At 41.5% G+C, this 26677-nt stretch overlaps 1 protein-coding gene, 1 long non-coding RNA gene and 1 other non-coding gene across 14 annotated transcripts in view; 1 reads left to right on the forward strand and 2 right to left on the reverse strand.

Moving 5' to 3' along the window:
* The window catches only part of LOC115939361 (uncharacterized), a 203532-nt gene that overhangs the window by 120737 nt on the left and 56118 nt on the right, over positions 1–26677 (forward strand). For 3 of the 8 annotated variants that reach the window (XR_014139117.1, XR_014139123.1, XR_014139119.1), the window contains exon 3: positions 23827–24026. The exons of 4 other annotated variants lie outside the window; for them this stretch is intronic. This is a non-coding gene — a long non-coding RNA (uncharacterized LOC115939361). Of the gene's footprint in view, positions 1–23778; positions 24027–26677 lie in introns of all 8 variants that reach the window. One more of the 8 variants, XR_014139121.1, reaches the window with a different exon arrangement.
* Positions 1–26677, reverse strand: part of CALD1 (caldesmon 1) — a 177563-nt gene that overhangs the window by 42521 nt on the left and 108365 nt on the right. The gene's annotated exons all lie outside the window — the stretch shown is intronic.
* LOC115939362 (U6 spliceosomal RNA) lies at positions 3483–3589 on the reverse strand. Its single transcript, XR_004074179.1, has one exon. It is a non-coding gene; the product is annotated as a U6 spliceosomal RNA (small nuclear RNA).

The raw sequence follows: 26677 nt of genomic DNA on the forward strand, positions 1-26677 counted from the left end.
GATATATTTTACCAGACATCTTGTTATGCATGCACACATACTTTTGTTTTTAACCAACTGGGACTGTGTTATACATATCATTTCCTAAACACTTTATTTATGACTATTTTTAACACATTAGCAAAATCTAATTTTCAAGAGCAACACAGTATTCTGTGTATAGATCTACATAGTAATTATATGGATGTACTATAATGTAACCTATTTTCTGTAGATGGACAGTTAAGATTTTTTCAACTTTATGTTCTTATAAATGAGGCTGCAAAGGGCATCATTATAGATATACTTTTATCATGTGTTCAACTATTTATCTAGGAAAAATTCTCAGAAGTCAGCATTTCTGAGTTTAAGAGTATCCTCACCTAAAAGGCTTCTGACACACATTGGCAAATGGCCCTTCAGAAAGGTATACAACACCAGCAATGTAAATGAGTGCTAATTTCACCACAAGCAGAATTTGTCCAAAGAACAGGTGAGTACACAGCATCCATAATATATCAAATGTTAGCACAACCTCTGCTTTAAACTCAGGTAAAAACAAAATGTTAACATTTCTAATTCTCTGCACACCGGATTCAAACATATTTGAAATGCGGCTGACTAGTAAAAATCATACCTAACCGCCCACCAGATTGTAATAAAAGTGTACCAGTCCCTTTGTTCCTTCCGGGAACCTTCAGCAAATGCCAGCAGTAAGCAGCCCAGGGGTATTCTGCTACTGCTCCCAGGAGACTTGGGGCAGAGCAGGACTCCAAGTCCCTCGGAATCATCTGAGAATGATTAAACTATGTTTATTAGAGATTTAACCACTTTACTGCCATCTATTCTTCTAAGAACTGGTAACTCACAAATGATAGGTAAGGCACCTCTATTAAATAACATTTTTGATTGGCCAGAATCCATGATTTTCCCACCCATGCTGGGTGTAAGCAGGTTTACTATGGAGTACTATGCTTTGTTTCTGCTAACTACCTTCGCTCATCTCTTGGAGAATACCTGGCGAAAGATATGATCAATCTTACTGCAGGAAGGCCAGTGCTGATGGTAGCAAAATGGCTCATCAAATATTTGGAAGGGTGTGTGTGTGTGTGTGTGTGTGTGTGTGTGTGTGACAGAATAAGTGTTAAAAAATCTCAAAAGTCCATAAAAATTACATGATGTTATTTGATTGTGTCAGTGGTACGAAAAAAGGAGAGAGGACTGGTTTTTCTTTCATTCCCAGACCCAGCAGCTTAAAGGCTCTGGTGTTATAAGAGAAAACAGAACTATGCAATGGGAAAACTTTCTCGGAATGCTGTGGCTTTTACACCAAAGACGTTTTAAGTTTTTACCACTAGAGCTCTACACCCTCAGTATATTCAAGTAACAATATAATCATGTTACATGCTGTGCCGTTTAGACAGAGAGTTCAAATAAATAAAGTACTGCAGACATGGCAAATAAGGAAGTCACTGAGGAATCAGTGTCTACATTTGGACGGGCTGGGGTCTGAAAGTATGCTAGATGAGAGACAGGCGAAGTGGCGAAGCTCCCGTAGTAAAAGACACTGGAGCAAGGCGCTAGTCATCTTGCCCCAGTATACCCCTCACCCCACTTTCCCCATCAAATATTTCTCAAGACTTGCACAACACTGGCAAAATTCTTATAATTTCACCTATAGTATAGGCTGTTTTGTTTTGTTTTCACCGTGTTCCCCATAGCCTGAAGAATAATGCCCTATTGCCTTTCATTTTGTCTTTTTTTTCCTTCCATTTTGCTGCTTTCTGATTTGAGACTACAGTAGATCCCAGCAAAATTTTCAAGCAAAAATGCTGGCAATGTATTTTATTAACCAAACAAGATCTCTTATCGGGGAATCAGGTTTAAAAATAGAATAAGGAAAAGCAATAACCATTTTTTATGGAGGGGGAGGAAGTTGATGTTATTGCATGTTTAGGAGCATTAAAGACCTAGAGAGAATAAAAAAGAAGTATGGTTGAGTCTATAATGAGTGTAAATTTACTTATTTTATGTTGATAATCACAGTACTACTCTGAGAAATTACCTGGACAACCAAGTAATTAGTCAAGTTTGGATCTGCAATCTTGCTATTCTTTTTTTTTTTTTTTACATACATGGTATATATGATACAAATTATTTTGCAACTTAAAACAATTTAATAATATATTTGATGATTTTCTAAATAAGTTCACCAAGACATAATTTATCATCTACTGCACAGGATCCCTCGCTTTATTTAACCATTTTCCTATCAACAGACATTTGGGTTTTTCCTAGTTTTTCTCTGTTGCATACAGTGCTGCAATGCCTTCTTGTGCACCCCTTTTATAGGGTAAATACTGGGAAGTGGAATAGTATATGTTCATTTAAATTTGAAAGATTCTGTCACATCACCCTTCACAGTAGTCATTCCAGGTGGCTTGAAGTGAGAATTCCCCATGCTCTGTCACTTCAAATAACCAAGTCAGATCAACATACATTAAGACAGCCCACTGCTAACTGACAGAACCAGAGAAAATATTTAATCTTCTATATCTTGTACAGCAGTGGTACCTACTATTTTAAGAAGGTGGGTCCTTTTAAAATATCAAGAGGGGCACCTGGGTGGCTCAGTCGGTTAAGCGTCCGACTCTTGGTTTAGGCTCAGGTCATGATCTCAGGGTCGTGAGGTCGAGCCCCATGTCAGGCTCTGTGCTCAGTGTGGAGTCTGCTTGAGATTCTGTCTCCCTCTGCCCATCCCACTTGTGCTTTCTCTCTCTATTAGATTTTTTAAAAAGTTAAAAAAAATAAAATATCAAGAAACATTAGGATATCATGACAATTGCTTATATTTTTGTTATTTACTAATAAAGTGTTTTATAAAGTGTCTATAAATTCAACAATACATAAAAGGGAATCTGTCTTATAAATCACTGCATTTATATATATTTGAAGAATAGTCTTTCATACCTGAAACAGTTATTTATCAGACTCCAGAAAGTATTTGGTGTGGATATGAATCTGGGAATCTCTTCTAGTATCTTCACCATTAGAGAACCACGGGTGTACAGCAACAGGTGACAAGAGTACCACTGAACAGACTTTGAATCGTCACCTTCAAAGTCTTTTGTTTTTCAACATTCCTCGTGCTTGGTGCAAGCACACGCACACACAGACACACACGCAAACCCACAGGTTAAGTGAGGAAAGCCACAGAGGCACTAAAATGAGCCTTATTTATTAAAGAGTTTTTATTTTATTTATTTTTATTTTAATTAATTCATTTTTTTAAAGATTTTATTTATTTATCTGACAGAGAGAGAGAAAGAGACAGCGAGAGAGGGAACACAAGCAGGGGGAGTGGGAGAGGGAGAAGCAGGCTCCCCGCTGAGCAGGGAGCCTGATGCGGGGCTCGATCCCAGGACCCTGGGACCATGACCTGAGCCAAAGGAGACGCTTAACCGACTGAGCCACCCAGGCGCCCCTATTAGACTTTTTTTAAAAAAAATATGGAATGCTTCACGAATTTGTGTGTCATCCTTGCGCAGGGGCCATGCTTATCTTCTCTGTATCGCTGCAATTTTAGTATAGGTGTTACTGAAACCAGCACCGTTTATTAAAGATTTAAAGAGGTCCCCATGCAGATCAGTTTCCAAGTCTCTCTGCTTTCCTTAATTGCCTGTGCCACATTCCTATGTTTTTTTTTTCACATTCCTATGTTTTAAAAAGAGAATACTGCCCCTAAAATTCTAACAGATTGAATAAATTCGCCACCCAAAAGAAACAATCTTACCAGTAGTTCACCAGATGCAAATTCACAATAACTTGTGGGCGGGTAGATAGTCCGCTAAACTCTCAGATCGGCTCTCCCCTCCCTGCATCCCACACTATTTCCACTTTCATATAAGGAGTTGTCCAAGAGAAGGTGGTGTTGGTTGAGGGGGAGACTGCAGGTTGTAACTGAGACACTCAACCACAAACATGATCCTGTCCCCAGCTTTCTGCAGCTCTCCCCTCCTCACAGAGGCTAGATTCAGGAGAAGGCCTCAATAATGACTTCTTCTTCATTTTTTTTAAAGAACAACTTCTTAGTCAATTAGTTTTCTCTGATTTTCCTTACTCTTGGTTCTATGTCATTGTCTTAACCTGGGTCTTAATATGGGATCCAACTTAAAGAGTTAAAACCTCATGTGGGTTAAAGATGTACTCATCAACTATTATGGGGCAAAATAACTCATACATACTTTCATTATTCTTTTCCATGTACCAAAAACCCTGGTGACTTTCTTTCATAATATGAAATGCAAGCAGAATTTCTAAACATATCCTATCAGCTCTGTGAATTGCTCAAAGCTCTTAGCAAACTCTCAGGCAATACTGTGATCAGGAGGGAAAATCCAAGCTACTGAAATGACTCATATTTGCCCCGGAGATTTACTGTATGTTTGAAAGTTAAAAGAAGTTTATAGCAACATTCCAGGGTCTTAAATATGATTTTGTTTATATGCGGTGTCTGCAAAATGTTGTGGTTTTGTTTAATGCACAAAAAGTGCAATTCTGAATGTTTTCCCCTTGAATTCCTTAAAGAAAGGAATTAAAAATTACAATGAAGAAAAAAAACAAGAAAATAAAAAAAAATTTTCAAGGCAGAGTATGTTTAGAAATGGGTTAATAGTTAATAGTCAATTGGTGGTCTGTTAGTAATTAAATAGGATAGAATGAAAGAAAAGTTCCTTTGATTTAGAGTATATATATTTAAGAATATTGTTCTTATTTATTATATATATTTGTGTGTTATTTATTTTATATATCTATATAATTATATATATATATATATTTTTTTTTGGTAGGGCAAGAAGGTAAAAATAAGCTATCATTGTAAAATTGAAATTTACCCAGGAAGAGAGGTTATGTTCTATTTCATCTATTCCCCTTTCCCTTACCCCATCTACACCCACCCACCCCCACTTCTGAGAATTATTACAGTTTGCACAGCAACCATAAGTTTTGGATCCCAATAGTAAGACACTGTGTGCTGGCATCCTTCAGAGCTCTTATACATGTCATCGCTGCCAGTTATCACCCTCCGCCTTCCACATGCCTCATACAATAGTGACATTCCATAATCACACAAGTTTTGTAACCGCAGACTACGGTGGGGAAACACGTGCGGCACAGCAGAGTAGAAAACAGCATCAGACAGTAGAAGACACACACCTCTCCACTCTGCCTCTCTCTACGCTACTGCGGCTAGCTGGTTCCTAGCATCATGAGGACCGCAACGTCCTGTCGAACGGCTAGATCAGGTCTGACTGCGCGTGCGTGGTCAGAAGAGACCTGGGGGCGCTGGGAGTTCTGATTTGGACTCCGGCTTGTACCGTAACTAAGGGCTGACCGGCACACTGTTCTCAGATGGTCCTGCCCCAGGCTCGGCTGACGCCCAAGTTCAGAGACTCATTTTTGAATCGATGCAGGTAGCCACAGGAAATGTTTTGAAATGTTTTAAAATATGGATTCTAATTGTTTGGGATCAATATTTTAAATTAAAAAGACGTTTAGCATAACATATTGTACTTGTAAATGAGCGCATACTATGTATGATACATGACCGCTTTAAAAGATAATGAAACAGCCAGCTCAAACAGCACCAGCACCTTGGAGACCCGTTTGCGCCCTCTTCAATCACATCCAGATCTGTGTTTAAATGCCTCCAAATAACCTCTAGCCCAAATTTCGGGTTATTTTAATTATTCTACTTTTCTTTGTAGTTTTATTCCAAAGGTATGCATGCCTCAACAATTTATTTTTTAGTTTTGCCTTCTTAAAACTTTATGTAATCATACTGTATGTATTCTATGGTTAGTTTCTTTCATAAAACTATATTTCCGAGATTCATCTATTCTTATATGAACAGCTGTAGTTTAGAAGGACAGATGCACAGGGTTTTCCAAACATTTCTTGAGACTGGGATTAATATCTAACTATTCAAATGGTACCATTTTCTTTTCTTTTCTTTTTTTTAAGATTTTATTTATTTGACAGCGAGAGACTCAGCGAGAGAGGTAACACAAGCAGGGGGAGTGGGAGAGGGAGAAGCAGTCTTCCCGCTGAGCAGGGAGCCTGATGCAGGGTTTGATCCCAGGACCCTGAGATCAGGACCTAAGCCGAAGGTAGCCGCTTAACGACTGAGCCACCCAGGTGCCCCAGATACCATTTTCTTTTTGAAAGTCCATAGATGGTTAGTGATATTCGGTAGAACTAAATGAACAGAATCTGGATTTACTTTCTTACTGAATTGCTATTCTTTTTAGAAGATCTTATTTATTTATTTGAGAGAGAGATAGAGAGAGAGTGGAGGGGTGTAGGGGCAGAGGGAGGGAATGCCAAACTGAGTGGGGAGCCCAACTCGGGGCTCGATCTCAGGACCCCAAGATCATGACCTGAGCCGAAATTAACAGTCTGATGCTTAACGGACCAAGCCACCCAGGCGTCCCCACTGAATTGCTATTTTTATCACAGTTATTTTTGAAAGGAACAAAGCATCTGTCAAACCTATTTAGTACAGATTTTGGAGGAATAATTCCATGACAGTTTCCTGAGATTAAACTAAAATCTCTTTATTTTGTCACAGACAGGACTGCCTTTGCATCCCTCCCGCTATCCCGCCCTGTTAAATCAATAAGCTTGGTCAGATCCAAACAGGTCACTGTTTCATTTATAAATGTTTAGAAAGCGTAGGTATGGAAAGAGTAGGTTGATGATGGAGAAGATCCACTTTGCTCCTCACTTGGTTATTCATGTTAAACTTTGGTCAAAATGAATGAAAATGAGTAAGAAATGCTTAAGGGGCCAATAAAAGGATTAAAATAAACTTTTCTCTCTTTCAACTCTTATTATTCAACTGGTATAAAATATGGCTAATAGAAATAAACCCAATTACTGTGTTTTCATAAATACTACCTTTTCTTCATCCCCAAGCTAGCACTCTTTGTCTACCAAGAAATATTAAATAATAAGAATCTTAAATAAATATGGTCATTATGAACTTAGGCTTTTTAAAATGTTGTCAATCAAAAGTAAAATCTGACTTGGGGCTGTTTCCTGCCGCTCTATCTATTAAAGGACAACCTTGCTTTAATGCGCACAGTAGATGTGGACAATAAACCTTGGGCTTAATTTTTTTCAAGTAAAACATGCTAAAGCAATTCAGACCCAGGTGTCTGTGACTGGCAACACTATATTTTACCAGTTCTTTAATTAATTAATTAATTACTTTAGTTAGTTATTTGACAGAGAGTGACACAGTGAGAGAGGGAACACGAGCAGGGGGAGTGGGAGAAGGAAGAGCAGGTTTCCAGTGGAGCAGGGAGCCCGATGCGGGGCTCGATCCCAAGACCCTGGGATCATGACCTGAGCCGAGGGCAGACGCTCAACGACTGAGCCACCCAGGCGCCCCAAGTTCTTTCTTTTGCATTAGGTCTGCACCTGGATATACAACTGGCTCAACAGTAGCCCCAGAGCAGGGTGCAGGGAGGACCCCCACGTTCCCACTGACCAATTTGGAGCGACGGTGTCTGATGGCAGATACATATACAAGCAGATTCTTTTCATAGCCAAAGACTCCTGGGAACAGAAATTTCCCTTTCCATCTTTGAATGTGAAAATACAAACTCATGTTAGATGAATCTTACGCTTAGTGTGATCTAGAAATTCAGGTCTTAGCCCCAAATTCGAAATATTTGTGCGGTGTGGTACAAAGGCTCATCATTTCACGTGGTGTTAGCTCCCAACGACGGTACAGCTGTCGCATTGGTAAACATTTGACAAAATAAATAAGGCGACTGCAAGAACGAAAACAAGATGCCCTTAAGTGGAGATTATGAACCTGTGACTAATTAAAGGGAATCCCTGAAAGGGGAAAGTGGTATTGCAGACATGCGGCGGAAATGGTCCGCGGCGCGCGGGTCCTGCTAACTGACGTCACGTGTCCTGTGTGGGCTGAGAGGACTCTTCGCATCCTCTCCAGACAGGCAGGGCTTAACTGTGGGAAAATTTATGGGTAATGGATTTTCATAACAGGCCTTTTATGATCCTCTCCTCCCCCAAAAGTACCCTCTGGAGCTTTCCTGCTTCCACTCTCATTTTTCTTAAGTGGAAAAAGATTTACTCTTCATTTCCTCTTTCCCGGTACTCTCTGTTGGCTCCACTTCTTTCTGTTGCGTGGATAGCCTCCCATCTTCCCTCCACCCCCCTTCCATCCTTCCTCTCTTCCTCAGAAACAGAAAGCTCCACTATACTGATAGATCTGACACGGGAGCATTGTTTCCAGCACCTCCGCTGAAATACGTGAGTGTCACCCTGACAAGAAAGCATATTTTGGGGTGGTTACTACCTTCCTGACCCCAGAGGTATTGCACAAACTTACCTAACAACCAGCTGGCGCGTAGCCCCCCTCCAAGCGCTAGAACTGTAAAGTTTTGTTTACAAGTGGTAGCAAATAGACAAACCTTGAGTGGAGACAGGAAATGGAAAATGACGGGCCAAATCCTGGATGTTTGGCCCTTTGAAAAGAACATTTATTCTTGCAGAGGACTTGGGAGCCAACCATTGCTAATGGGTCCAACCTCCCTACTGTTGGGAAAAGAAGTCAAGGAGTTTGCTCTGCACTTGGTGGATCATCGTCCTAAGTCAATAGAAACCTTACCTAACATTGGGCCGGCTCACTGCAGAGGGGAAAAAAGCAAACACCTATTTGTTTTGACTTGGTTAAGAACCAGCCTGACCAAACCAAACCACACAAAAACCTTCCATGCTTACAGACTCCCTTTGAGTTAATAGAAGACCCCTATAAAAATGAGAACATTTTAACAGAGCAATATTAAATAATGAAGCACCTCCGTGTGTGTGTGTGTGTGTGTGTGTGTGTGTTAACTGAATTAGAATCACCAACAGCTTAAGAATCAGACAGCCAGGGCTCCAAGAGAGGGAAACACGAGCATTAGAGACATTCTGGCACAGTACTTAAATTACTGGAGGGTATCTGTCACACAGCAGCAGATTTCTATCCCAACAAAAGATTATTAACCAACAAGGTTTATGCTGTCTCCTGACTAGATACTAAAGCAATCACTAGTTCCTTAAAACTGTTACCTGGTACACAAGGCACTGCTTTCAGTTGGGAAGATAACTACTACAAATTATAAAGTTATAGCATTGGCACTGGCTTATAGGTTTCTAATCTTGTGTACATTCCTCTCCCCAATCAAACCAGTGATCCATGTGGGACCTAAACTTTGAGGGGAGGACAGTTAAATTCCGGTGGGACATCAGGGTGGGGAGCTGTGGGCAGCAAAAGGCGGTGTCTGAGGGGTCTAGATTCTGAGGACAATGTGGTGGGTGCTGGGCCAGATATGAAGGTAGGGTCTTAACTTGTGGTAGTGGGAAAAAGCCCCTCATAACTGCAAACGGACCCTCAGGTGGCCAGAATCAGGACGTCCATTCAACAGATATTTATTGAACATCTCCTCTGCTCAAGCCACTGAGAGTGGAAACCAGGATGAATTAAACTCCTAAAAGGAGTTTCTAATCTGGTAGGGAAGCAAAGACACGTGTAAGAATGCAAGAGCAGATAAAATGTGTTAAATATCATTAGGAGACTTACTGATACAGTGATTTGGAGTTTAGAGGAAGAAGAAGGCATTGCCCGCTGAGGGATCGGAGAAGGCTTCACGGAGGAAGTGGTATTTGAGCTGGATTTTTTAGGACTAGGGGAGGTGGGGGAAACGGAAGAGGCCCTATCCACATACAGAGTGCTCAAATGGTAAGGTTGCAGAGTCAGGAAATATGGAGGTGGAAAAGCAAACAGTTCAGTCTGGCCGGGGCTTGGAGTGCGTGAAGGGCATTAGTGAAGGTCCAGTTGTGCTTGGCAGACACAGAAAGACAGCTCCTCATAATTGCAGGAGTAAACCAAACATTTTACAAAGCTTAAGGAGAGAGGCTCCTTCCGTGGCAGAGGCCCCCGGGCAGCACACAGGGAGGCTTTTCTAGTTTCAGTCTCCACTCCGGGTATTTCATTCACTCCGGAGATAAGGGGCAGGCTCCCACTATCAAGGGCTCCGCACATCTTAGCTGCAAGAGGAGTAGTCTCCGACCATGATTGACAACAGCAACACTGTAAAGGATCCTTCAAGAGCCATAAGCTGGGACTTTCCAGTTTTTAGAACAATATTTCTGTCCTCTCTTATTTTTGCCACCTTCTCCACTGTTCTGTACTCACTTTGCCCAGAGAGTTAAATCAGACTTTCATGGCTTCTGCTTGGAAATCAGGTCCTAGTAAAAGTCCACAAATGTGGCGAGGCGATGAGATATTAGGACCATGGAATGATTCAACTAGAAGGGATCTGGGAGGTTATTTTCAACCCAAGCTCCACATTTTATACATGGTAACCTAGGGTCTAAGAGGTGAAGTGATTCATGCAAGTAATTACAAAATCAGGACCAGATGCAAGTCTATGTGGTTCCCATCAGTGTTGTCTTTCTCACCTATGACATGACACTGCATGGGCTTTCTTAGGGCACTCTGTAGCTCAGCAAATACCTTCAATCATCTAAGCCAGGGACTGGCAAACTATGGCCCAAGGACCAAATCAGCCCACATCCTGTTTTTGTAAATAGTTTTACTGGAATGTAGCCATGCCCATATTGTCTGTGGCTGCTTTCACACTTCAATACCAGAGTTGAGTAATTATGACAGGGGGCATATTTGCCACAAATTTGAAAATATATACCATCTAGCCCTTCACAAAAAAAGTGTACCGATCCCAGTTCTAAGACAATGGTCTCAAAAAAATTTTACAGTATACTCCTATCAGTTAAAAAATTAAGCATATAGGGGCGCCTGGGTGGCTCAGATGGTTAAGCGTCTGCCTTTGGCTCAGGTCATGATCCCAGGGTCCTGGGATCGAGCCTGGGATCGAGCCCCACATCAGGCTCCTGGCTCAGTGAGGAGCCTGCTTCTCCCTCTCCCTCTGCCTCTCTCCCTGCTCATGCTTTCTCTCTCTCTCTCTCTCTCTGTATCTCTGTGTCTCAAATGAATAAATAAAATCTTAAAAAAAAATTAAAAAAAAATAAGCATATATATATACACACATATATACATATATATGCATACTGATTTATTTATAGTGCTATCCTAAATGTTTATAGATCTATAAAACACAGAGGGGCGCCTGGGTGGCTCAGTCAGTTAGACGTCTGCCTTTGGCTCATGATCCCAGGGTCCTGGGATTGAGTCCCACATTGGGTTCCCTGCTCAGCAGGGAGCCTGCTTCTCCCTCTCCCACTCCCCCCTGCTGTGTTCCCTCTCTTGCTGTGTCTCTCACTGTCAAATAAATAAAATCTTAAAAAAAAAAAAAAAGATTCAACCTCCCCCAACCAAGCATGCAGTTTTTTGATGAAACCTGCTGAGAAAATTTATGTTTGTCCTGATGTCAACCAGTTGCTCATCCAAAGTAATCCAAAGGTGTTTTCGTTTTACATCTTTAAGAAACAGCTTCAAATCTACTGAAATGCAAAGAGATTAGAAAATGTTTCCAAGGTGAGGTGTGAAGCTCTAATAATACTGGTGGTTTACACGTTTACATCTTTTGCAACAACAAAAATCACAGACAATGGGGTCATTTTTCAAAAGACCTCTCCGTGGCACGAGTTTCTTCTGAAAAGCAGTTACACTTCCCCTTTCTGTTGTAAATTCGCCTTCACTGAAAGGAACAAGTGAAGTGTGTAGCTGAGGAAGCAAGCGCTCATATGCTCTCACAGCAGTAGTAACAGCTCTGCCACGTTCTCATTGTCTTCTTGGGCTCAGCGCAGGATTAGTATTACCTTCTACCTGAAGTTTCTGCAGAAATTCTCTCTCTCTCTCTTTTTTTAAAGTAAACTCTACCCCCAATGCAGCGCTCGAACTCATGACCCAGAGATCAAGAGTCACATGCTCTACCGACGGAGCCAGCCAGCCGCCCCTGTAGAAATTCTTTTAAGTCCAGAAATCCACGTCCATTTTGTGAAGGTTAGTTTCATTTAAACTAGATAAGCTATATCATCCGCAAATCCACTTATCCAGTTACAAGTCAACTGGAAGGGGTCCCAGTGTGCAAAAAGTCAGGGGCTGTCCTCCCCTCTGGGGGTGGAACTCTTGCTCTTCCCTGAGGACCAGTCACATGTGACTGGAAAGAGGGACCGAGTGAAGGTGCCAGTGCCAGAAAGCATGATCACTATTAGTCAAGCTTCATTTCCTGTTCTTTTAACTTCATCTCATACTCTCTTGCTTTCTTTCCTTTGATCAAGCTTCTACTCAGAATGCTCCTTCATCCTCTCCATTTATTTATACCTAGAGCGATTTACTCTATCCCTCAAGGCCAGCTCAAAGGCTACACTTCTCTGTGAAGTCTTACAGACATAATGGAAGTCAACTGGAAGGAACTCTTGCCCTCCTGTGAAATCTCTGTTGTCATTTCAGACATTTGTCACACATTGCCTTGAAGTTATTTGTGTATCATCTTATCTCTCATGTAATGTTTGTTGAAAGCAAGAGTTATATTTTATATATATTTTTAGCCCTCTTCCCCAATGTGCCTTGCATAAAGTAGGTATTTAATAAGGTGGGGGTTTTTTTGGTTTTTGTTTTTTTTAGTAATTCAAGAAAGGCATATGGCATAAGACATTGAGCAAGAGCAATTATGGAGGCTAATTAACAATGATGAAGCCCAATTCGGTTCCTTGCATGTGAGGTGAATTGCCTAAGTTCACATGGATTTCTCTGAATCAGACATGGAAAGGATAGCTAGGCCAACATGGAGCCATTTAAAAGTTCTAGAGTCAAATACAGAACAACAATGGTGCCCAAAAGGATAGATCAATGAAATGTGACTCGGTTTCATGACCAAGGAAAGACCAACAATTCTATACTAGGCTCCTGAGTATTTACTGAAAAAATAGTGTTATTAAAGCTTTATCAATGGGAGAAGGCTACCACAAAGCGTGTTCCAAAGGTGCATATATTTTTTCAACAACAAAAGCACACACAGTGGGGTCATTTCCCAAAGGCATATTCAGAAGCTTTGTGGGTTGCCAAGAAGGCAGACGCTCCATACTGGCTTGTGAATATGAACCAGGAAAACCTGGCTATGCCTGCTGCCATGTTGGATGGCCCATGGGGCTTGTTCTCTGATCATGATTTCTAGAAGCTGAAACCTGATCATTCATCAAGGGAAGAAATAATCTCTCAGGTTTAAGCTTCAATACTATGAAGTGATGGAACAGAGCTGTATTAAACCAACCTAGGAGTGATAGTGACAGCCTCAAGTCTATGGAGACAGAAAAGGGTTAGCAAAAAATATAGGAAGTAGAACCTCAACCCTTAACATTTCTCTCAATTCCTTTCCACCGGAAGTTGTAAGCAACCACTAGTCAAAGCCTTCTTGCCAATGTCTCCTTGGGTAGGTACCTAGAGAATTTTGCTCATTGGTCCACAATGCAAAAGTTTTAATGCATTTATTGTAAATCTGTTTCTCATTTGTATGCTACTTTCTCTGTAGGTGGCATTATGTTGCAACTACATACAGAAAGTCCCCTTGAGATAGAGCTGAAAAATGTGTTTTTCTAGTTAAGAAGAACCAAATGGTTATGGACAGGAAAGATATTTGACTTTTGAACCTAGTCAATAATCAGGGGCTAAAGTCAAATTGAGTCAACTGGTGTTTTCCAGTTTGACTGGGGACCCTGGCTTGCTTTAAGAGCTTGTGTGTGAGTGTGTGTGTATGCACACCTGCCATCAGCCTGTCTCTATTCTTGTCAGATGACTGGCCTTGGCTTGGCTCATGAACAGGGCAGATGTTCTACATTTTCCTGCTACTCTAGGGTATGTGTTTCCCTCATAACCCCTCTTGTATCATCTTCCCTTGTAAATGCCTTATATCCCTCTGTATTCTCTCTCTTCTCACTACTGGCCTAGTGTTGGTTTTGGCCTTTTGCAATGTCTGTGGAAAGCAAAAATAATTCAGTATAAGTAGGTGAACTAAGCAAGTTTGATTTAGCTATTCCTTCAGAAATATTTTCAAGTGCTCTAGTTGAAACTGATTCTGTAATTCATTGGCTAAATTATTAAGATAGCCCAAAATAGCTCATTCCGGTATAGCATGGGCTGTTTTGTCACTTTTACATTTAGTATCAGAGTTAGGCTTTTTAAATTAGGTTAGTAAAAGATCTAAAAGAACAGTTCAGTTTGGTTATTAAATATCTCAGAATAATATATTGATTATTTTTGATCCAGACATTAGTAGCCACGACCTAAAAATGACACTGTATTACAGGCTTGTGCTCTCTAGAGTTATACTTTGAAACAAAGTGTCCAATGGCCCCTTATAGACCCCATTTTATTTGACCTCACAGAGGCCTTTGACACTGTTGGCCATAGCTTCCTCTTTGAAATTCTCTGCCTACCATTTATTTTGTAGTTTCTTTTGTGTCTTCCATTGGGTTTCCTCCTCAGCTCTATTCTTTTCTTGTTCAATGTACTTGCCCAGGCTAATTTCACCTATACTAATAACTTGTTAGTCAGTTTTTATTTTTTATTTTATTTAAGATTTTATTTATTTATTTGACAGAGAGAGACACAGCGAGAGGGAACACAAGCAGGGGGAGTGGGAGAGGGAGAAGCAGGCTTCCCGCAGAGCAGGGAGCCTGATGCGGGGCTCGATCCCAGGGCCCTGGGATCATGACCTGAGCCGAAGGCAGATGCTTAACGACTGAGCCATCCAGGCACCCCTTGTTAGTCAGTTTTGAGGTGATGATTTTCTAATTTATTTTCCTTGCTCAGGCTGCTCTCCTGAATTTCTAAATGACCTTTCTTCCTTGGTAATGAAATTTCCAGTAAAGAAGTTGAGAGCAAAGAGTTATTCTGGACATTAAATTAATCTGTGACTCTTCCAAAGTTCAAAACTTCTCCCCATGCTGGTACTGCACTCCCAGATCCTACTTGTGAAGACAGATGGTTTAAAAGAATTTTTTAAAATTCCCCAGTCATATCATTCTATCCTTGCCACAGATAGCAACTGCACAATTCCAGGATTTAAAACTGACTTAGTATTAAAAGAAAAGCCAAATCAAGAAGCATTTATTAACTAAATTAGATATCAAGGGATGAGTAATTTCCATAAGCACAGAGGAAAAACATTAATAAGATTGTAACTTCATTATTTGACATTGGAAGGGATACACCACTTTTTGACTACCTGGCAGAGAATTTCACTTCTTGCATGCAGGAGAAATGAAGTGTAGACAATACCCATGTGTCTAGAAGTTGATTTTGGTTGAAAGCACAATTCCCTACTGTTAGGCTTAAAAACAACTGAACTGAACCTTCCAATCGGAGAGGAAACCTGTCTGACCTGTTTCATATATATACTGTATTTTCTTTAAAGGTTTCAAAACATCAGAAAGAAAAAGAGCCTGGTCCTGACATCTGGGGGCTGGATGACACAACAGAGGATGTCAGCATTCAGAACACTGGTTCTCAGCCTCAGCTATGCATTAGAATCACCTGTGGGAGTTTTTAAAAATCCCTCTGCCCCAGGGCACCTGGGTGGCTCAGTTGGTTAAGCAGACAACTCTTGATTTTGGTTCAGGTCATGATCAGGTCCTGAAATTGAGCCCTGCAGAGCACGGAGCCTGCTTGAGATTCTCTTTCTCCTTCTCCCTCTGCCCCTCCTCCCCCTGCACTCTCTCTCTCTCTCAGATAAATAAATAAACCTTTAAAAAAAAAAATCCCTCTGCCCAAGCTGTGCCCCAGACCAATTAAATCAGACCCGCTGGGGTTATGATCCAGGCATTAAAGCTCCCCAAGTGAGTCCAGTATACAACCACATTGAGAAACACTGATTCATAATGGTCGACTTAGGGAGAGTTTGGGCCAGTTGCAGTTATGTGAAAAGGTAGTGTAGAGTCATTCAGAAAACAGGAGTGGAGAGAGAAGCCACAGGCAAGTATTTAGAGATCAGAGAGGAAACAGATGGTGCCACTCGCCCTTATGATCCTAATGCCAAGTTCTTTTTGTTTCTTTTATTTTTTAAACTGAGGTATATCAGTATTTATAAGCAGAAAGTAGGTGTTACTTAATATTGTGCAGATAAGTTTTTTTACACTTATTAAACACTGGCTAAATACCCTGAGTGGTATATTCCTTGTTCTCCCCGTTGACCAAATTTGATGGAGTCTGATGCCACCCTTCATTGGCTGGTGGCAGTCCCTTGGAGGAGCAGGCCTGGCAGCTGGGAGCATTTCACTTCTTCTCATGATAAAAACATGACATAACCCCCAACTCCTATTTCTTCCCTATCATGGATAATCTGTGTCGGGATGATGTTCTTAAAACTCAGCTCAGGATCTGTGAGGAAACAATTCTTACAGTCTGTTAACGGAATTCAAACAGTAAAAAGAGAAAGAACTCGGTCGGGAGCCAGCCCAACCAACAGGGTACCTGCCAAACCACACCTTATCCTCCTCAATCAGCAAAAATATCCTCCACCGCCTGACTCCTCTTACCTCAGCAACAGGAGCATGTTCATTCCCTTATTAGGACACTGGCAGTAGCCAGAGAGCCGCTCATGTCTGAGGCCCAGGAGCGGCTTCTAGAACATGTGCACTTCATCAAAAACCAAAAGAGGATAACAGGCACCAAGGGAGGGGACTGGAAAAATTAAATCCTTGCTGAATGGGAGGAGAATCCATCTTGGTAGGCCACAATTATGGTTTTGGATTAAAAAAAAAAATTTTTTTTTAAGGCCAAACCAAAAAAAACACAATCCTAATATTTTTTTTAATGCATTTTTTTGGAAGGCTGTTTTTGAAACTTAGAAATGCAGTCAAAGAAATTTTAAGTTGAAAGCTTCCAGGGAGCTGGATATTTATCATCAGTGAGTACCTGGTCTTAACCTTCGAGAAGGGGTGTCCCAGTTCTAGAGCATACATCTGAACCTAGAGGTGTCATTTGCCTTTTTTTTTTTTTAACCTGGAGCAAAAGCAAAGCCCTGTTCCTCTTGTCTTCCTGCTTCTCTTCTCACCTGTCTACAGAGATGCCCTCTCCTTGCTCTGACCCTCATCCTACCTTACTACCTTCCTCCTTTTGTCACTATGTACCACCATCCAAACTAGGCTTTGTCTATGGTATTAGTGCAAGTGGGAAGGGCTTCCTGTCAAAACGAGACATTGCCCTGTTATAATCTGTGTCAGCAGGGCTGTCCTGTTAATCCATCCTGTTTAGTAGCGAAGCTGTTTTCAGAGCCAACTCATGAACTCAGATTTATCCAAGCAATAATGGATTACAATTCTAACTTTTTGTAATTTACAAAACACCTCCATCATGTGCATGTTCTGATGATCTTTAGAATACGAGTGAGATAGACACTATTATCTTTTCACTTCACAGTTGAGGAAATAGGCTTGGTGGTGCTGAGTGATTGCCTTCAGAGCTAGGACATCACCATAAATTGGGGCTTTTCTGACTGGTGCTCTTTCTCTGTCTCAAAGATGCCATAATATCGTGGTGTTCTGCTCAGATGAGTTGCTCTGAAGCCTGCCAGAGAGAACTGAAGTCCTCAAGTTCCCCCAGGGACCTCTACACAAAGGGTGTTCAGGCCCCTGGGAGATTGTAGGAGGCCCTAGGATCATGTCACCCCCCTGGGGCTAGGCTGCTGCTAACAACTAACTGCTAAATTTGACTCCTTGTTAAAGCTGTAGGTAACACTTCTAAGGCTAAAAAGCCAAACACAACAGCCATTGTCTATTTAAAAACAAACAGTAACAGGGGTGATTAAAAAAAAAAAAAAAAGAGGGGCATGTACTAGACCAGCCAACCTTGACTTTGAAAGAGTGAAGCAAACAAACAAATTGTTTAAAAGGATGAGGAAGCTTATTTAATGGTGATAACTCCCATCTGTGCAGGCCTTAGTAGGTGCCAGGCAATGGACGGGATGCGTTTCATCTAATCCTTACAATAACACTGAGGAGACACGATTACTTGTATTTTACAGTCTAGATGAGCAGAGCCGACACAGAGGAGTCAAATCACTTTTTCAAGAGTAACACACATCGGATTTTAGCTACCTTCTGGCCAAGCCCAAGGTTTGGGTTCCTCGCACCACTACAACTTACCACATTCCATTTCAATTCTGACTGTGACAAGACAGGGTTTAGAAGTTAAGATATGGAGAAGTTCAAAATCGTTTGGACAGTTTATTTGCTTTTAACTGGCATAAGAAAGTCATGTGCTATTAATCACAATGAAATGAGAGGTGTTGCTAGTTTTAGGAAGTCCAGGTCTCCCACTACCTCTTCGTGGGCCTCTGAAAGTGGAATTTAGTCTCCTGGGCTGGCTATTTAAGGTAAAGAGTCACAGATGATCCCAGACCATCGGAGACCACTCATCTCACCCTCCCCAGCCCTGCTTTGCCAGGAGGAGAAGCTTGCTCATCAAGCAGGATCTGATGTCATATTACAATTGCTGCCAGATTCTCCCACGCAGACCAGAGGTTAGAGCTGTGAGAGCACAGGCAGGGAATAACATCCGTTAAGTGTTAAGCTGGAGAGAGCAAGGGAACCACCAGGAACCACTCAGCCAGGGGCCAGGGGCCAGTCGTTACACACATCCAGACAGGGAGATGGCAGCTGGGCCAGGGACTCAACCTCTCTGGCCTCATTTTCATCTGTAAAATGGAGGTAGTGGCACTTAATTCGTAGTACTGGGGAAGGATTAAATGAACTGCTATTTGTAAAGTACTCAGAGCAGTGCTTGGCACATGGTAGGTACTTGATGAGTGTTAACCATTTTTATTAACTTACCGTTATCGCTATCCTCCTCATCATATGGGATCTAGGTTCTGTGCTTGTATGTTTTCCAAAGTATGTTGCTGTTTCCAAGCATGAAGGGGATAATTGGGCAGAAAGGTTTTTCTAACTCGAGAAACTTAAACTCCGTTTCATTGCACATAGTGACACGAGAGAAGGCTCAGAAATGCAGAATAAATGCAGGGGAAGATTCTAATCTTCCGTTGGTATTCCCTTATTCCTCCGCTGTTGACTACCTTTTCTCTGGCTTTCTATTTTGAGGAGAGGACGGTGGAGGGGGAGAGTTGTGGCGAAAAATGTCCAATAAATGGAATGCCTTTTATCTCTCATTTTCTCTGTTGCTCTCATAATCCATGTCACTTCTCATTAAAATGTAGATGGAAATTTATCATCAGACAGCTTTATCTTCCCATGCCAGAAAATGCACGTGTCCTACTGGAAGAGGATAATCCCCTTCTCTATTCATCTTTGGGGCTGGCTTAACACCCAACCTTAGTGAAGAATGATGGTTCAGAGCTCTATGTGTGGAGGTTGGTTCTGACTTTCACTGGAATGGCTTTAGACAGACAGCCTATCAGCGGAGGACCCAGATGTCCCCACTGCCCCAATATCCTTCAGCCAGCTGGCGTTTTAATTGTCCTGGAAAATTATCCCACGTATTGCTTATGAATTAAACTAGGAAATGTCACGTTAAACTATTTTTAAATCTTCCAGTACTTGCTATGGGTTGAACTGTGTTCTCTAAAAATGATATGTCGACGACCTACCTCCCTCTTACCTCAAAATGTGATCTTATGTAGAAATAAGGCCTCTACAGAGGTAGTCAGGTTATGATGAGGTCATTGGGGTGGCCCTTACCCAATTTGACAGGTGTCCTTATAAAAGGGGGAAATTTGGACCCAGAAAAGGAGATTCATGGAGGGTAGATTATGCATAGAAAGACAGAACATCATGTGAAGGCAGAGATTAGACTAATGAATCTACACACCAAGGGCTGCCAAAGATTGCCAGCAAACCAGCAGGAGAGAGGCCTGAAACAGTCTCCCTCACGGCCCTCAGAAGGAAGCCCTGCCTGTTATGCTAAGCCACCCAGTATGTGCTAGTTTGCTACAGCAGCCCTTAGAAATTAATACGGTATTCGATTTAAGGATTGAATGGTTCTACTTTGTTAGTAAATGTTTTTTTCACAATTTCCAGCATTTTCTACCGTTTATTTAGGTGAGTGGTTCATTACATTGGGCCAGCAGTCCATCTGATTTCTTAAAACACCTTCTATTGTAACTTGTAAATTTATCCTCTTATATGCTCAGTTTTCACCTTTGCTCTTCTGGTATCTGAGGATCTTGGTTAGGGATTTACCTGTAGCTCTGAGGTGGGCTCGTGAAACTCTGGCCTTCTTGGGCTCCCTGGGGCAGCTGGGTGACTGAGCCTCATTCCCTGGGTGGGGGGGAATATTTTACATGATCTCTCTCCCAGCCCCGACATCTTCAGATCCAAGAGACGCAGACTCATACCACTTCCCTGGGTCAAGTATGATGTTTAAGTAAGGTCAGAAATTTAAAAAATGGATACAGGGGAGGGAGAGAAAGTGGAAGATAAATCCTTCCGATTATTCTAACTCCCTATGGACCTGGCACAGTTCAATCTATGACTTCAGGGCTGTTTCTGTGGGGATGAGAAGAGGCTGTACACACTTCTTGGCTGCCCTTCACTTAGGTGAAAATGAGAGCTCCCACCTAGGCTTGAGTCTGAAGGGCTTTTGCCCCTTTGTGATTAGGAAGTGTTCACTACTCAGCTTATACCAGAATACCACCGTCACGTTAGGCCTCGACAGGATGCTTTAATTTGCCCAACTTCTGGAAACCTGCAAACTTTAAAATGTAGAAGTAATGGCCAGGTTTGTGGCATTCCCACTTCTAGAAAGTCTGTATACTCACACTACGGGTTGAATTGTGTCCGCTCCAAATAGATGTTGAAATTCTAACCCCCAATACCTCAGGATGTGACCTTATTTGGAAATAATACTTTTACAGACGTGTCAAGTTAAGGTGAGGTCATTAGGGTGAGCCCTAATCTGTCTGGCATTCTCATAAAAAGGGGGACATTTGGACACAGAGACAGATGCAGAGGGAAGATGATGTGAAAAGAAACAGGGAGAATGTCACATGAAGTAAGAGAAGCATCAGGGCTATGCTGCCACAAAACAAGAAACGTCTGGGGCTACCAGAATCTGGAAGAGGCAAGGAAGGATTCTCCCCCTACAGGATTCAGAGGGAGCATGGCCCTGCAGACACCTTAACTTCAGACTTCTAGCCTCTAGAACTGAGACAATTAGTTTCTGTCGTGCGAAGCCACCCAGTTTGTGGTACTTTGTTATGGCAGTCCTAGGACATAATACAACTCATCACCGCCTCTCATGTTTTTGTGATTATCTAGAAGCTACCTCAGATTCATCCCCTTGGCACCAAGTTCATGCAGATAATGATCACCCCCCCACACACACACAACTTTGTGAACACTTACTAACTGCCAGGCACCGTGCCAGGCACATTTTACATACGGTTTCCTTTTCTTGTTCATGAAAAACTGAAAAACTCAGCAAGATTAAGTAATTTGCTCAAGGGCACACAGTTAATAAGATGACGCAATGAGAATCTGAATCCAAGTTTATCTGGATTGCAAAGTCAATATTCTTCATTTATACTCTCCTCAGTTGTGAGGATCACTTAGAGATTGGTGGCATTCAAATCTCTGGCTAACAGATCCCTACTTCTTACTACATCCTCCTTTATAATGTGTCTGGTTTAGGCCAAGTCGGAAAAGTAGTAATTCGGTATTTTGTCCCAAAAGTCCACTTTTAACAAGTTTCCTTTAACTTCAGAGTTATCCAAAGTATAGCAGTATGGGTTATCATTTTTTAAAAAGATTTACTTATTTATTTGAGAGACAGAGTGTGAGAGCGCACATATGTGCGTGGGGGGAGGGGCAGGGAGCAAGAACCTTCAAGCTAACTCCCCACTGGGCGCTGGGCCCCAGGCGGGGCTCAGTTTCAAGACCCCTGAGATCATGACTTGAGCCAAAACCAAGCGTCAGACGCTTAACCAACTGAGCCACCCAGGTGCGCCTGGGTTATCATCTTTAAGTAGTTAGTAAGTGGAACAACTAAAATCTGAGATGAAGAGTTCCTCTGATTTTTCTGAGTAGATGGATGTTTTAGTGAATACATGTCAATCACAAACCGAATTCAGCTGCCTTTTGCCCCAGCATCAGTAGTTCTGTTGGCATAAGATATCAAGCTGCCCCTCTTCCGGGGGCTTTAGGAATGGGGTGCCCAGAAGGAAGGGAGTTTGCATAGCTGGTTCTTTTACTTTTCACTAAGCCTGCAAGGCACATATTATATATCCTTTTTTTTTTTTAACAGATGAAGAAACTTAGACATAGTGAAACTAAGGGACCTGCTCAAGGTCACACACTTGGTAATGAGTAAGGTCTAAACACAGATATGGGAGTCAGGATATCTGGCTCGTAATTTCTCATCTGTCAAGAATTTGCGCTGTGCAAGCTGGGTCTGCCCAGTAGAAGGAGTGCTGAGACCCCTTCCCTAACCAGCAGTGGCGCTTCGCTCCAGAAAATTTAGCTGCCAGATGGCAGAGGTGAGCAACAGTTTCCTCTTTAAAGCCATCCCTTCTTCTCCAAAGGTTTAGTATGCCTCAGCATATAGCCCCAATCCTCACCTGTTCATTAAAATGTTGTGTGAACACATCTTTTTCAATTCAGTGCTTAAGCATATCACACCAATTTATTACATGCTCTGGGGAGTATTTATAAAGAAGCTACAAAGGTCATGATATTAGCTTAAAGCTAGCTTTAAAAAGTTGTTTAAATTTTATGCACTTTATGTATTTTTTTCTCTGGAAAACACAGGGTAATTAGGAGCTGTGGCTTATTGCTGATCTGTGTAAAGAACGTTTTCACTCTTTAGAGAGTAAAAGTGTCAAATTTATTTCCTTCTCTTTGGAGTGAATATAGTCTTTAACATATTACTATTTTATTTTCCCTCTGTTACGTACGAAGTGAAAGAGAGGGTATTTTGGAGAATTGAATTCTAGAAAAAGTGAGTGTAGAGATTCCTTGTAAGGATCAGAAAGCAGTCATGGAGAGGTAAAGAAAAGAAATGGACAGCTAATGGGGCAGGATGAGCCAGCATGTAAGAGGCAACTAAGAGGAATTCACCAGCATAGAAAATATCAGACTAGAATACCAGGCTCTAAACAGGAATATCAAGACTTAACAGATACATTCTAATCAATGTCTGTGTGAGATGAGGTTTACAATAAAGTTATAAAGAAAAAGGGAAAGATCAATGAGAAAAGTACCATATTTTCTCTAAAAGAAAATTATCTCTTTTGTTGGTTACTTTTGTTTAATGTCTGTTGTTTTTAATAAAAAACAAAAAAAGCAGTCTTAAAAACAGTAGAAATTAGTGTTTATAAATCCGGCAGGCTGGATCCGACCCTATCAGGCAAAACCCATAAATGGGCTCATGAGTTAAAAGCTCACTGACCACCAGTTGCTTCCTTGGTTTTGTAACAAGAAAAAAGTATTTAATGGCAGAGGAGGGAGGATGACCCAGCTGAGTTCCTAAATACAAACCTAGTTACAACATCACAAATGCCGCTCTGAGATTTTCATTTATGAAACTGCATAATATTAATAGTTATGCAAGGATCTTTCTCCAAGTCTAGAAAGAACAAATGGTCCCTCCAAGTTGTTCCTCTGATATTAAATTTTAATTGGGAAAAACAAGGCTACTCAACAATAACTTGCATTTGCTTTGTACTTAATATTTTCCGTATACTTTAATGCACGTCACTGTACTGGATTGCCTTGCCATCCTGCAAGTCACACACAGCAAGCATGACCGTCTCCATTTTATGGTCGCGTTGGCAGCAAACTTGCAGCGGCTTCCCTGAGATCACAGTGCTGGTCACTGAAGGAGCCAGACCAGAACCCAGACCCTCTGATCCCCCTCTGAGAAGCCCCTCCGTGAGCCTCCGGGCTGACTCCTGTGGCAGGCAGCCGGGTGGCCACTAGGCTGACAGAGCTTCCTAAGCTGCTCCGAAGGCAGCCAGCCATACCAAGACCACATGGTAAGTTCAGTGGTTTTCGAACTTCAGTTTGTGACATTTGCAGCTTCTGAAATCTATTTAATGGGTCATGACCAGCATTTTTAAAGGAAATTAAGAAGTACAGAAAATATTAGAAGGCAGGAAACTCAGTCACTATCTTGAAAAGAGGTGCGCTCTCATGTTCACCGGAGCATCATTCACAATAGCGAAGGTATGGAAACAACCTAAATGTCTGTTGATGGAGGAATGGATAAGGAAAATGTGATATAAGAGTATTATTCAGCCTTAAAAAGGAAGGAAATCTTGCCCTTTGCAACAACATGGATGAGCCTGGAAGGCATTATGCTGAGTGAAATAAACCAGACAGAGGAAAACAAATATTGTATGGAATCACTTATACGTGGAATTAGAGAGAAAAAACAGGTCAAACTAGAATGGTGGTTGCCAGGGGTTGGATGGTGGGGGAAATAGGGAGAGGCTGGTAAAAGGGTACACACTTTCAGTTATATTATAAGATGAATAAGGTCTGAGGATCTAACCTATAACATGGTGACTATAGCAGATAATACTGTATTGTAGAACCGAAATTTGCTGAGAAAGTAGAACTTAACTATTCTCACCAAAAAAGAAAGAAGAAAAAAAAAGGTAAATATGGGAGGTGACGCACATGTTAATTCACTTGATGGGGGGAATCTTTTACGATGTATATGTCTATCAAATCACCACGCTGTACACTTTAAAGATATTACAACTTTAGGGCGCCTGGGTGGCTCAGTCGTTAAGCGACTGCCTTCGGCTCAGGTCATGATCCCAGGGTCCTGGGATCGAGTCCCACATCGGGTTCCCTCCTCGGCGGGAAGCCTGCTCTCCCTCTCCCACTCCTGCTGCTTGTGTTTCCGCTCTTGCTATCTCTGTCTCTGTCAAATAAATAAATAAAATCTTAAAAAAAAAAAAGATTACAACTTTATCTGCCAATTATGCCAAGATTCAACTTTCAATAAAGTTGAAAACAAGAGAAATCTGCAGTACAACTTAAAAGAAAAGAGAAATATACATTCACCTGGGTGGCTCAGTCGGTTAAGCATCTGACTCTTGATTTTGGCTCAGGTTGTGATCTCAGAGTCCTGAGATTGAGGCCCACCTCGGGCTCCACACTCAGTGTGCAGTCTGCTTGAGATTCTCTCTCTCTCTCTCTCCCTCTGCCCGTCCCCCCACTCACACTCTCTCTCTCAAATAAATCAATCTTAAAAAAAAAAAAAAGAAATATCCAAGGGCATTGTACATAGTAAGAGTGCGCACTGTTCTGTAAACTATTTGTTTCAAATACATTTATGTGTGTGTATATACATATGATACTGAGTCACAAAACGAACTTAAGTTTATTGTACTTAAGTTACCTTAGGTGTAAGTTAAAAGAAACTTGTATTTCTTTCAGAAGGTCAGAAGAAAAAAGGAAAGAGGAAAACACTAACATAGCTAACACTGGTCAGGTGGCCAGATTGCTCTGCCAGTAGCCACAGCCCTGAGCGGACCAGGGAATTCGTGCGTTGTGTGGGGCGGGAGGGCTGAGAAAAGTTTCCTACAGTCCTGCAGCGGGTGAGAGGTTAAAAGACTAAATCATTGTGAAGCCAGAACCTGTGTTTTGTCCTTTTTTATGTTCTTAGCGCTTAGTCCAGCACCACTAACTGGCATAGAAAACCTTCAATGAATATTTGTTGAATGAATGCATGGAAATGAGTCAGGTTTACAGATTTTTAAAGGCTCCTCTTAAAAATTCAATTAGGCTTGGAAATGAATCCAAGCAGTCCTACATTTACGAAAAGCTTGTTTCCAAACCTTAATTTGCAAATTGGTTTTTGGAACTTCAAACATCATTATACATGGCAGTTGGGAACTCGGGCCAGCCCACAACCACCTTTTTAAGCCCAAGATGTATCTGAAACTAATACTGAGAAGCAAGGCTGCGTTTCCATGGGAAAAACGCATCCTCATCATTCCAGTTAGGAATGCCAGGAGCAAATGAGCCTCCAGATGGCAGAGGAGCACCTCCCCTGACCCCAGTCCTCTTGCTGCAGCTGGACCTGCCTCTGCAAAGCCATTTTTGATGGGCTGGGAGGCACGTGAGAAGCAGCATAAAGTGAGACTCATTTCCTATATAATTTCTTATGCTTTTTGGATTCCACGGTTTTAAACTTTATATCCCCTTCCACATTTGTTACAAAATGTGACATAAGAACAAAACTTTTTCATCATCAGGATATATAAAAGCATACTTCTTTATGAGAAACATAACTCTTAATGGACTAAAGCATGGATATTTACAAGAAACGTGAAATTCTGACTTAAGGAGACTTCATGAGGGCTTTGGGAAAATGAGAAAAGTAGCAGTAAAAATATTAGATTGCAAGTGACAGTATCTCTCAATAATCTCACCAGGAATAGATTACACAGCACCTTGAAATCCAAAGAACTGAGAGGCCATTCACACCTGCCCCGAAGATAACATGGCTCTGTGCAGGTCTTGGCATTCGGAAATTTCAATGTGCCTCGTTAAAAAACAAAACAAAACAAAACCCACTTGTTCTGTATTTGCTCTGTAGGCAATGAAACTCAGATAAATTATCTGATGCAAATGTAAAGGGATTTAGAAATCATTCCATTGGGCACCTGTT

Source organism: Leptonychotes weddellii, chromosome 12 (genome assembly GCF_054177405.1).
Source record: "Leptonychotes weddellii isolate Sample4059 chromosome 12, ASM5417740v2, whole genome shotgun sequence".
NCBI lineage: Eukaryota > Metazoa > Chordata > Mammalia > Carnivora > Phocidae > Leptonychotes > Leptonychotes weddellii.